General features: G+C 39.0%; 1 protein-coding gene across 6 annotated transcripts in view; it reads right to left on the minus strand.

The window, feature by feature from the left end:
- Positions 1-13,710, minus strand: part of LOC116744574 (zinc finger protein 790) — a 38,277-nt gene that overhangs the window by 14,716 nt on the left and 9,851 nt on the right. The gene's annotated exons all lie outside the window — the stretch shown is intronic.

The following is a 13,710-nucleotide window of genomic DNA, read 5'->3' on the forward strand; positions in this document are numbered from 1 at the left end:
TTGAAGGAAGGTCAGAGGGAATCTGCAGAAATTCTGGCCCTATCCAAAACCCAAGAGACTCAAACAGCAGGATGAAGTTTCAGTCCAATCAGTAACGCTAAATCATGACACGGATCAGGATATTCGGGATATGAGATAAGGCCATTCTGACTTGCTCTGAATAACCCCTTTAACAATAAGGACCCAAAGTTAGACATCCCCAGGGAAACTCTCCAATCTGGGAGCCCAGTGCATTTGCCCAGGGCCCTCCTGTGTACTTCCCTGTACGACAGTGGCCTTTTATCTATCTCCTCTATGTCCCACAAAGTGTATAATACTTACTGACTCATTTTTATCTAAAGCACTCATACCACAAAACTAAGGGCAACCATAAACAAAATGAAAAGATAACCTACAGAATGGGAAAAATATTTGCAAACAATGCAACCAAAAAGAGATTAATCCCCAAAATACACGAACAACTCATACAGCTCAATATCAAAAGAACAAACAACCCAATCAAAAAATGGGCAGCAGCTCTAAATAGACACTTCTCCAAAGAAGACATAAGAAACATTCATTCCTATGAGGAGTAGACTACACCCTCAATGAGCGTATGTGAGCAGGAATGCTATGAAAAGGTGGTTGATGGTGGAGGTGGTAAAAGGAGGCATAGAGATGTCAGGGAGATTTAAGGTGGCAAAACACATAGGCCGTATTCTTTTATTTTTTAAGCAGTTTTACTGATACATAGTTCATATACTCTACATTAATGCATTTAAAGTGAGCAATTTTTTTTAGCAAATTAACATGTGCAACCACCACAACTTAATTTTAGAATATTTTCATCACCTCAAAAGGAAATCCTGTATCCTTTAGCTATTACTCCTTGTCCCCTCAACCCCCTACACTCTCCCTCCACCTCTCTCTCAACCCTAAGTAACCACTAATCTACTTTCTGTCTCTACAGATTTCCTGTTCTGGATTTTCATAGGAATGGAATAATATAGTATGTGAACTTATTGTGACTGGTTGTCAAAATTGTGAAAACATTTAGTATAAAGTTTTCAAGGTTCATCCAAATTGTAGCATGTATCAGTATTTCACTCCTGAAATACTGGCTGAATAATATTCCACTGTATGGACAGACAACATTTTGTTTACCCTTTCATCTGTTAATGGACATTTGGATTGTTTCCACCTTTTGGCTATTATAAATAACGCTGCTATGATTATTTATGTACAAGTGTTTGCTTAATACCTGTTTTGTCATTTTCAGAGTATGAGTTTCACCTTCAGTTGTTAAATTTATTCCTAAACATTTTATTTGTTTTGGTGCTACTGTGAATGGAACTGCTTTCTTAATTTCATTTTTGGATTGTTCACTCCAAGTGTATAATATACAATTGATTTTATTTATTGATCTTTTATCCTGAAACTTTGTTAAACTTATTTATTAGTTCTAACAGTGTTTTGGGGTATGTATTCCTTAGGATTTTCTATATAAAAGAGCATGTTACCTGCAGATAGAGATGGTTTTACTTGTTTTCCAACCCAGATGCTTTTTCTTTTTCTTGTCTAATTGCCCTGGCTAAAACTTCCAGTACAATATTGAATAAAAGTGGCAAAGGCAGACATTCTTGTCTTATTACTGATCTTAGGGCAAAAGCATTCAGACATTCACCATTAATAGTTGTAGGATTTTTATAGATAACCTATATGAGATTGAGGAAATTCCCTTTTATTCCTAGTTTATAGTGTTTTTATAATGAAAGGGTACTGGCTTTTGTCAAATGCTTTTTCGGTGTCTATTAAAATGATCATGTAATTTATGTTTTTTATTCTATTGATATAATGCATTACATTAATTGATTTTTGGACGTTCAGATAACCTTGCATTCCTGGGACACACTCCACTTGGACAGGTTGCATAATTCATTTCATATGTTGCTGGATTTTGTTGAGGTTTTTTTTTTTTTTTTTTTTTTTTTTTGCGGTACGCGGGCTTCTCACTGTTGCGGCCTCTCCCATTGCGGAGCACAGCCTCTGGACGTGCAGGCTCAGCGGCCATGGCTCATGGGCCCAGCCGCTCCATGGCATGTGGGATCTTCCCGGACCAGGGCACGAACCAGTGTCCCCTGCATCGGCAGGCAGACTCTCAACCACTGCTCCATCAGGGAAGCCCTGTTGATTTTTGTATCATATTTTTATGAGATAAGCTTTGTTTGGTTTTGGTATCAGGGTAATACTAGCCTCATTGAATGAATTGGGAGCTTGACTGTATTCTTTAATTGCAGAAAAGAAGATACTGTGGCTCTCAGAGCTGATAGTAGGGGTCTTCCTGAACCAGGTTAGGTTCTGAACAACAAAGAAGGCCTGGATATTCAGAGAGGTTATCTTTAAAAGAAACTGTCTTCTATTGTAGTAACAGAGGAAGGAACTCTTGAGCATAAGAACCTAAAAAACTACCTTTGCCCTGTTCACCTTTTCATAGGAAAGTGCCAGTGACAGGTATACCGAAAAAAAAAAAAAAATCACACTCCAAAAACACAATTAGAAACAACATGTCCAAAGATAATGTTAGATAAAAGTTTGAAAAGAGTGTCCAAATTCCCCATGTATAAAGAAAACTCACTAAAAATTTAAGAGAAGATTAAAATTATTACCCAACATTCCAATATGAATTTTTAAAAGTTATGATTTTTAAAAGTTATGATACAATCATAGCTCAGAAGCAAGACTACATGCACAAATCATACAATGATCTCAGGAAAGGGGAGGAAGTGATAGGCAGACCACATATGAAAGCTAGTCCAATTCAAGAATGAAAGAGAACCACTTCATAGGCAAAACCACTTTAGAAATGAAGAATAATTACAAAGAGCACAACATATGACAAATACTACAGAAAGTACAGCATGGAACAAAAAATACAAAAGTTAGAAAATGGGGCTTCCCTGGTGGCTCAGTGGTTAAGAATCCACCTTCTAATGCAGGGGACACGGATTCGAGCCCTGGTCCGGGAAGATCCCACGTGCCGTGGAGCAACTAAGCCCCTGTGCCACAACTACTGAGCCTGTGCTCTAGAGCCCGTAAACCACGACTACTGAGTCCATGTGCCACAATTACTATGTCTGCACTCTAGAGCCCGTGCTCTGCAACAAGAGAAGCCACCGCAATGAGAAGCCCATGCACTGCAACAAAGAGTAGCCCTGCTCTCCGCAACTAGGGAAAGCCTGCGCACAGCAACGAAGACCCAATGCAGCCAAAAATAAATAAATAAAATAAATTTTTAAAAATTTAAAAGTTAGCAAATGGAACAAAATGAAACAAAGAGATGATAATTATTATAAGAAAAAAATGAAAGTCAGAAGTGGTCCAACTTGCTGGACAGCCACATGTAAATCAATGAAGTTAAAACACACCTTCACATCATACACAAAAGTAAATCCAAAATGGCTTAAAGACTTAAATATAAGACAAGACACCATAAAACTCCTAGAAGAGAACATAGGAAAAACATTCTCTGACATAAATCATATCAATGTTTTCTTAGGTCAGTCTCCCAAGTCAGTAGAAATAAAAGCAAAAATAAACATACGGGACCCAATCAAACGTATCAGCTTTTGCACAGCAAAGGAAACCATACTCAAAACGAAAAGACAACCTACAGATTGGGAGAAAATATTTGCAAATGACGCGACCAACAAGGGCTTAATTTCCAAAATATACAAACTGCTCATACAATTCAATAACAACAACAAACCAACCCAATCAAAAAATGGGCAGAAGACCTAAATAGACATTTCTCCAGAGAAGACATACAGATGGCTAACAGGCACATGAAAAGATGCTCATCATCGCTAATTATTATAGAAATGCAAATCAAAACTACAATGAGGTATCACCTCACACCAGTCAGAATGGCCATCATTAAAATCCACAAATCATAAATGCTGGAGAGGGTGTGGAGAAAAAGGAACCCTCTTACACTGTTGGTGGGAACGTAACTTGGTGCAGGCACTATGGAAAGTAGAATGGAGGTTCCTCAAAAAACTAAAAATAGAGTTGCCATATGATCCTGCAACCCCCACTCCTGGGCATATGCCCAGACAAAACTATAATTTGAAAAGATACATGCACCCCTATGTTCACAGCAACACTATTTACAATAGCCAAGACATGAAAACAACCTAAATGTCCATCAACAGATGAATGGATAAAGAAGATGTGGTAAATATATACAATGGAATACTACTCAGCCATTAAAAAAAATGAAATAATGCCATTTGCAGCAACATGGATGGACCTAGAGATTATCACACCAAGTGAAGTAAGTCAGAAAGAGAAAGACAAATACCACATGATATCACTTATATGTGGGATCTAAAATATGACACAAATGAACATATCTACAAAACAGAAACAGACTCACAGACATAGAGAACAGACTTGTGGTTGCCAATGGGGCGGGGGTGAGAGAAGATAGAATTGGGAGTTTGAGATTAGCAGATGCAAACTACTGTATATCGGGTGGATAAACAAGGACCTACTGCATTGCACAGGGAACTACATTCAATATCCCATGATACTACCAAATGTAAAATAGATAGCTAGTGGGAAGCAGCTGCATCGCACAGGGAGATCAGCTCAGTGCTTTGTGACCACCTAGAGGGGTGGGATAGGGAGGGTGGGAGGGAGACGCAAGAGGGAGGGGATATGTGGATATATGTATACATATAGTGAATTCACTTTGTTATACAGCAGAAACTAACACAACATTGTAAAGCAATTATACTCCAATAAAGGTGTTAAAAAATATCTTGTGATAAACCATAATGGAAAAGAATATGAAAAAGTATATATATATATTATAACTGAGTCATTTTGCTGTACAGCAGAAATTAACACAACATTGTAAATCAACTATACTTCAACAAAATTAATTTTAAAAAAAGTGATCCAACTTGCAACTAAGCAGAGCCTCTAGAGATGAAATCCAGATCAAGAAGAGAATATTAAAAACTACATTTTTAACATTCAAGAATAATTTTCTGAAATAATGCATGAATATGCATAATGAAAATACACACTATACTGCTGGAGAAAATGACTCAAATTGTCTGTAGCAAAACATTTCCTAATAAAATTATTAGACTAAAATCCATGGGGAATCAAGATAAAAATATCAAGTCACCTATAAGAAAAAGGAAATTCAGTTGTCATTAGACTGCTAAATTCAGTGCCCCAAATAGTGAGGTAGCTCCTACAATATACTTGTGGAAAAACAAATGAGAGAGTCAAAGATCTGACATGCAGCCAAGCTGTCCTTCTGGTACAAGGGACATAAAGAGTTCTAAATGTCTATCAACTGTATGACAACTGTTGAATGGACAAATATAGTTGGTATATTCATGCACTGGAATACTAGTGCATTTAACAATGCAAACAGTAAGCTATATTTACATACAATACGGATGAATCTCATAAACACAATGTTGCACAAAAGAAGCCAAAAGGTTATATACTATATGACTCCACTTACACATAAGTTCAAACACAGATGAAACTGATGTATGGTGGTTACTTTGGGGAAGCTACTGACTGAACAGGAGCACAAGAGGGACTTCTGGAATGCAGACAATGGTTTATTTCTTGATCTGGGTGCTTATTACATGGGTGTTCCCTTTGTGGTAACTCAAGGTGTACAATTTTGATTGTATTGGTTGTTTGTATCATCATGTATACACTTGTCTGTATATATGATAAACTTCAAAAAAGGGTTATTTTACAAATTATGGAGAAATATATACAAGACAAAATGCAAACAAACAAATAAGCAAGGGCCGTGATCTTGAGAATGCTAAAATACTAAAGTCTACCATTCTCAGTAAACATATAACAATTATGAATATCTATATATCAACTAACAGCAAGAAGTTTCATGAAGCAGAAGTTACAGGTTGTACAAGATAAAATTTCATTAATAATAGAGAATTTTAACACATTTCTCTCAATCCAAGATAAACTAAGTGCAAAACAAATAACTATAGGCTGACCATATGTTAGATCATGAAGAAAAATTCATTAAATTCCAATGTTAAAAAAATATCACAATGCAGTAAAACTGTAAATTACAAGAGGGAGCCTACGAGCTTTACCTAAAGTTCTAAATTTTATCAATAGGGATTGAGTTCCCCTCATGTCACACGGTTCAAAACCCTTCCACAGAACTGAGGCTAAAAAACTATACCACTATATTAGTTTCCTACTACTGAGTAACAAGTTATAAATGCAGTGGCTTAAAACAATACAACTTTATTATCTTACTGTTAGGAAAAATTCTGACATGGTTCTCACTGGGCTAAGAGCAAGGTGTCGGCAAGGCTGTGTTCCTTTCTGCTCTAGGGGAGAATTAATTTCCTTACATTATCCAGTTCCTAGAGGCCACCAACACTCCTTGGCTCAAGGCTACCTTCCTTTATCTAACCAGCAAATTTGCACCTCTCTGACCACTGTTCTGTGATCACATCTCTCTCTGACTCTAAACTCAGCTGGAAAAGATTTACTGACTTTAAGGACCCAGGTGATTAGTTTGGGCCCAACTGGATAATCTAGGATAATCTCACTTCGAGGTCCTTAACTTAATCCCATTTGCAAAGTTCCTTTTGCCTTGTAAGGTAACACATTCACAGGTGTCCAGACATCCTTGCAGGGGCATTATTCTGCCTACCCCAACCACTCTTAAATGTTCCATCCTCAGCTTCCTTCTTTCAGAGGGAATTATCAAAAGTCCACCTTTCGAGACTCCTGGGAAGATGGTGGAAGAGTAAGACGCGGAGATCACCTTCCTCCCCACATATACACCAGAAATACATATACACATGTAACAACTCCTACAGAACACCTACTGAACGCTGGCAGAAGACCTAAGACCTCCCCAAAGGCAAGAAACTCCCCCACGTACCTGGGTAGGGCAAAAGAAAAAAGAATAAACAGAGACAAAAGAATAGGGACAGGACCTGCACGAGTGGGAGGGAGCCATGAAGGAGGAAAGGTTTCCACACACTAGGAAGCCCCATCGCTGGCGGAGACTGCGGGTGGCGGAGGGGGGAGCTTCGGAGCCGCGGAGGAGAGCGCAGAAGCAGGGGTGCGGAGGGCAAAGCGGAGAGATTCCCGCACAGAAGTTTGGTGCCGACCGGCACTCACCAGCCCGAGAGGCTTGTCTGCTCACCCGCCGAGGTGGGCGGGGCTGGGAGCTGAGGCTCGGGCTTTGGTTGGAGTGCAGGGAGAGGACTGGGGTTGGCGGTGTGAACACAGCCTGCAGGGGGTTAGTGCACCACGGCTAGCCGGGAGGGAGTCCGGGGAAAAGTCTGGACGTGCCGATGAGGCAAGAGACTTTTTCTTCCCTCTTTGTTTCCTGGTGCGCGTGGAGAGGGGATTAAGAGTGCTGCTTAAAGGAGCTCCAGAGACGGACATGAGCCGCGGCTAAAAGCGCCGACCCCAGAGATGGGCATAAGACGCTAAGGCTGCTGCTGCTGCCGCCACCAAGAAGCCTGTGTGCGAGCACAGGTCACTATCCACACCCCGCTTCCGGGGAGCCTGTGCAGCCCGCCACTGCCAGGTCCCGGGATCCAGGGACAACTTCCCCGGGAGAACGCATGGCGTGCCTCAGGCTGGTGCAACGTAACGCCGGCCTCTGACGCCACAGGCTCACCCCACATCTGTACCCCTCCCTCCCCCAGGCCTGAGTGTGCCAGAGCCCCCGAATCAGCTGCTCCTTTAACCCCGTCCTGTCTGAGCAAAGAACAGACGCCCTCAGGCGACCTACACGCAGAGGCGGGGCCAAATCCAAAGCTGAGCCCCGGGAGCTGTGAGAACAAAGAAGAGAAAGGGAAATCTCTCCCAGCAGCCTCAGAAGCAGCGGATTAAATCTCCACAATCAACTTGATGTACCCTGCATCTGTGCAATACATGAATAGACAACGAATCATCCCAAATTGAGGAGGTGGACTTTGAGAGAAAGATTTATGATTTTTTCCCCTTTTCCTCTTTTTGTGAGTGTGTATGTGTATGCTTCTGTGTGAGATTTTGTCTCTATAGCTTTGCTTTCACCATTTGTCCTAAGGTTCTATCTGTCCTTTTTTTTTTTTTTACTTAAAAAAATTTTTTTTCTTAATAATTATTTTTTATTTTAATAACTTTATTTTATTTTACCTTCTTTCTTTTTTTCTTTCTTTCTACTTTTTCTCCCTTTTATTCTGAGCCATGTGAATGAAAGGTTCTTGGTGCTGCAGCCAGGAGTCAGTTCTGAGCCTCTGAGGTGGGAGAGCCAACTTCAGGACACTGGTCCACAAGAGAACACCTAGCTCCACGTAATATCAAATGGCGAAAATCTCCCAGAGATCTCCATCTCAACACTAGCACCCAGCTTCACTCAATGACCAGCAAGCTACAGTGCTGGACACCCTATGCCAAACAACTAGCAAGACAGGAACACAACCACACCCATTAGCAGAGAGGCTACCTAAAATCATAGTAAGTCCACAGACACCCCAAAACACACCACCAAACGTGGACTTGCCCACCAGAAAGACAAGATCCAGCCTCACCCACCAGAACACAGGCACTAGTCCCCTCCACCAGGAAGCCTACACAACCCACTGAACCAGCTTTAGCCACTGGGGACAGACACCAAAAACAACAGGAACTACGAACCTGCAGCCTGCAAAAAGGAGACCCCAAACATAGTAAGAAGCAAAATGAGAAGACAGAAAAACATACAGCAGATGAAGGAGCAAGATAAAAACCCACCAGACCTAATAAATGAAAAGGAAATAGGCAGTCTACCTGAAAAAGAATTCAGAATAATGATAGTAAAGATGATCCAAAATCTTGGAAATAGAATAGACAAAATGCAAGACACATTTAACAAGGACCTAGAAGAACTAAAGATGAAACAAACAATGATGAACAACACAATAAATGAAATGAAAAATACTCTAGATGGGATCAGTAGCAGAATAACTGAGGCAGAAGAACGGATAAGTGACCTGGAAGATAAAATAGTGGAAATAACGACTGCAGAGCGGAATAAAGAAAAAAGAATGAAAAGAACTGAGGACAGTCTCAGAGACCTCTGGGACAACATTAAATGCACCAACATTCAAATTATAGGGGATCCAGAAGAAGAAGAGAAAAAGAAAGGGACTGAGAAAATATTTGAAGAGATTATAGTTGAAAACTTCCCTAATATAGGAAAGGAAATAGTTAAGTCCAGGAAGCATAGAGAGTCCCATACAGGATAAATCCCAGGATAAATATGCCAAGACACATATTAATCAAACTGTCAAAAATTAAATACAAAGAAAACATATTAAAAGCAGCAAGAGAAAAACAACAAATAACACACAAAGGAATCCCCATAAGCTTAACAGCTGATCTTTCAGCAGAAACTCTGCAAGCCAGAAGGGAGTGGCAGGACATATTTAAAGTGATGAAGGAGAAAAACCTGCAACCAAGATTACTCTACCCAACAAGGATCTCATTCAGATTTGATGGAGAAATTAAAACCTTTACAGACAAGCAAAAGCTGAGAGAGTTCAGCACCACCAAACCAGCTTTTACAACAAATGCTAAAGGAACTTCTCTAGGCAAGAAACACAAGAGAGGGAAAAGACCTATAATAATGAACCCAAGACAATTAAGAAAATGGGAGTAGAAATATACATATCGATAATTACCTTTAAAGTAAATGGACTAAATGCTCCCACCAAAAGACACAGATTGGTTGAATGGATACAAAAACAAGACACATATATACGCTGTCTACAAGAGACCCACTTGAGACCTAGAGACACATACAGACTGAAAGTAAGGGGATGGAAAAAGATATTCCATGCAAATGGAAAACACAAGAAAGCTGGAGTAGCAATTCTCATATCAGACAAAATAGACTTTAAAATAAAGACTATTAGAAGAGACAAAGAAGGACACTACATAATGATCAAGGGATCAACCCAAGAAGAAGATATAACAATTGTAAATATTTATGCACCCAACATAGGAGCACCTCACTACATAAGGCAAATACTACAAGCCATAAAAGGGGAAATCGACAGTAACACATTCATAGTAGGGGACTTTAACACCCCACTTTCACCAATGGACACGTCATCCAAAATGAAAATAAATAAGGAAACACAAGCTTTAAATGATACATTAAACAAGATGGACTTAATTGATATTTATAGGACATTCCATCCAAAAACAATAGAATACACATTTTTCTCAAGTGCTCATGGAACATTCTCCAGGATAGATCATATCTTGGGTCACAAATCAGTCCTTGGTAAATTTAAGAAAATTGAAATTGTATTAAGTATCTTTTCTGACCACAATGCTATGAGACTAGATATCAATTACAGGAAAAGATCTGTAAAAAATACAAACACATGGAGGCTAAACAATACACTACTTAATAACGAAGTGAAAACTGAAGAAATCAAAGAGGAAATCAAAAAATTCCCAGAAACAAATGACAATGGAGACACGATGACCCAAAACCTATGGGATGCAGCAAAAGCAGTTCTAAGAGGGAAGTTTACAGCAATACAATCCTACCTAAAGAAACAGGAAACATCTCGAATAAACAACCTAACCTTGCACCTAAAGCAACTAGAGAAAGAAGAACAAAAAAAAACCCCCAAAGTTAGCAGAAGGAAAGAAATCATAAAGATCAGATCAGAAATAAATGAAAAAGAAATGAAGGGAACGATAACAAAGATCAATAAAACTAAAAGCCGGTTCTTTGAGAAGATGAACAAAATTGAAAAACCATTAGCCAGACTCATCAAGAAAAAGAGGGAGAAGACTCAAATCAACAGAATTAGAAATGAAAAAGGAGAAGTAACAACTGACATTTCAAAAATACAAAAGATCATGAGAGATTACTACAAGCAACTATGCCAATAAAATGGACAACCTGGCAGAAATGAACAAATTCTTAGAAATGCAAACCTGCCAAGACTGAATCACGAAGAAATAGAAAATATGAACAGACCAATCACAAGCACTGAAATTGAAACTGTGATTAAAAATCTTCCAACAAACAAAAGCCCAGGACCAGATGGCTTCACAGGTGAATTCTATCAAACATTTAGAGAAGCGCTAACACTTATCCTTCTCACACTCCTCCAAAATATAGCAGAGGGAGGAACACTCCTAAACTCATTCTACAAGACCACCATCACCTTGGTACCAAAACCAGACAAGGATGTCACAAAGAAAGAAAAGTACACGCCAATATCACTGATGAACATAGATGCAAAAATCCTCAACAAAATACTAGCAAACAGAATCCAACAGCACATTAAAAGGATCATACACCATGATTAAGTGGGGTTTATTCCAGAAATGCAAGGATTCTTCAATATACGCAAATCAATCAATGTGATAAACCATATTAACAAACTGAAGGAGAAAAACCATATGATCATCTCAACAGATGCAGAGAAAGCTTTCAACAAAATCAACACCCATTTATGATAAAAACCCTGCAGAGAGTAGGCATAGAGGGAACTTTCCTCAACATAATAAAGGCCATATATGACAAACCCACAGCCAACATTGTCCTCAATGGTGAAAAACTGAAAGCATTTCCACGAAGATCAGGAACAAAACAAGGTTGCCCACTCTCACCACTCTTATTAAACATAGTTTTGGAAGTTTTAGCCATGGCAATCAGAGAAGAAAAGGAAATAAAAGGAATCCAAATCGGAAAAGAAGAAATAAAGCTGTCACTGTTTGCAGATGACATGATACTATACATAGAGAATCCTAAAGATGCTACCAGAAAACTACTAGAGCTAATCAATGAATTTGGTAAAGTAGCAGGATGCAAAATTAATGCACAGAAATCTCTGGCATTCCTATATACTAATGATGAAAAATCTGAAAGTGAAATCAAGAAAACACTCCCATTTACCATTGCAACAAAAAGAATAAAATATCTAGGAATAAACCTACCTAAGGAGACAAAAGACCTGTATGCAGAAAATTATAAGACACTGATGAAAAAAATTAAAGATGATACAAATAGATGGAGAGATATACCATGTTGTTGGATTGGAAGAATCAACATTGTGAAAATGACTCTACTACCCAAAGCAATCTACAGATTCAATGCAATCCCTATCAAACTACCACTGGCATTTTTCACAGAACTAGAACAAAAAATTTCACAATTTGTATGGAAACACAAAAGACCCTGAATAGCCAAAGCAATCTTGAGAATGAAAAATGGAGCTGGAGGAATCAGGCTCCCTGACTTCAGACTATATTACAAAGCTACAGTAATCGAGATAGTATGGTACTGGCATAAAAACAGAAAGATAGATCAATGGAACAGGATAGAAAGCCCAGAGATAAATCCATGCACATATGGCCACCTTATCTTTGATAAAGGAGCCAGGAATGTACAGTGGAGAAAGGACAGCCTCTTCAATAAGTGGTGCTGGGAAAACTGGACAGGTACATGTAAAAGTATGAGATTAGAACACTCCCTAACACCATACACAAAAATAAGCTCAAAATGGATTAAAGACCTAAATGTAAGGCCAGACACTGTCAAACTCTCAGAGGAAAACATAGGCAGAACACTGTATGACATAAATCACAGCAAGATCCTTTTTGACCCACCTCCTAGAGAAATGGAAATAAAAACAAATAAACAAATGAGACCTAATGAAACTTCAAAGCTTTTGCACAGCAAAGGAAACCATAAACAAGACCAAAAGACAACCCTCAGAATCGGAGAAAATATTTGCAAATGAAACAACTGACAAAGGATTAATCTCTAAAACTTACAAGCAGCTCATGCAGCTCAATAACAAAAAAACAAACAACCCAATCCAAAAATGGACAGAAGACCTAAATAGACATTACACCAAAGAAGAAATACAGACTGCCAATACATGAAAGAATGCTCAAAATCATTAATCATTACAGAAATGCAAATCAAAACTACAATGAGATATCATCTCACACCAGTCAGAATGGCCATCATCAAAAAATCTAGAAACAATAAATGCTGGAGAGGGTGTGGAGAAAAGGGAACACTCCTGCACTGCTGGTGGGAATGTGAATTGGTATAGCCACTATGGAGAACAGTATGGAGGTTCCTTAAAAAACTACAAATAGAACTACCATATGACCCAGCAATCCCACTACTGGGCATATACCCTGAGAAAACCATAATTCAAAAAGAGTCATGTACCAAAATGTTCATTGCAGCTCTATTTACAATAGCCCGGAGATGGAGACAACCTAAGTGCCCATGATCGGATGAATGGATAAAGAAGATGTGGCACATATATACAGTGGAATATTACTCAGCCATAAAAAGAAACGAAATTGAGCTATTTGTAATGAGGTGGATAGACCTAGAGTCTGTCACACAGAGTGAAGTAAGTCAGAAAGAGAAAGACAAATACCGTATGCTAACACATATATATGGAATCTAAGAATAAAAAAATGTCATGAAGAACCTTGGGGTAAGACAGGAATAAAGACACAGACCTACTAGAGAATGGACTTGAGGATATGGGAAGGGGGAAGGGTAAGCTGTGACAAAGCGAGGGAGAGGCATGGACATATATCCACTACCAAACGTAAGGTAGATAGCTAGTGGGAAGCAGCCGCATAGCACAGGGAGATCAGCTAGGTGCTTTG

Source organism: Phocoena sinus, chromosome 19, assembly GCF_008692025.1.
Source record: "Phocoena sinus isolate mPhoSin1 chromosome 19, mPhoSin1.pri, whole genome shotgun sequence".
Classification (NCBI taxonomy): domain Eukaryota; kingdom Metazoa; phylum Chordata; class Mammalia; order Artiodactyla; family Phocoenidae; genus Phocoena; species Phocoena sinus.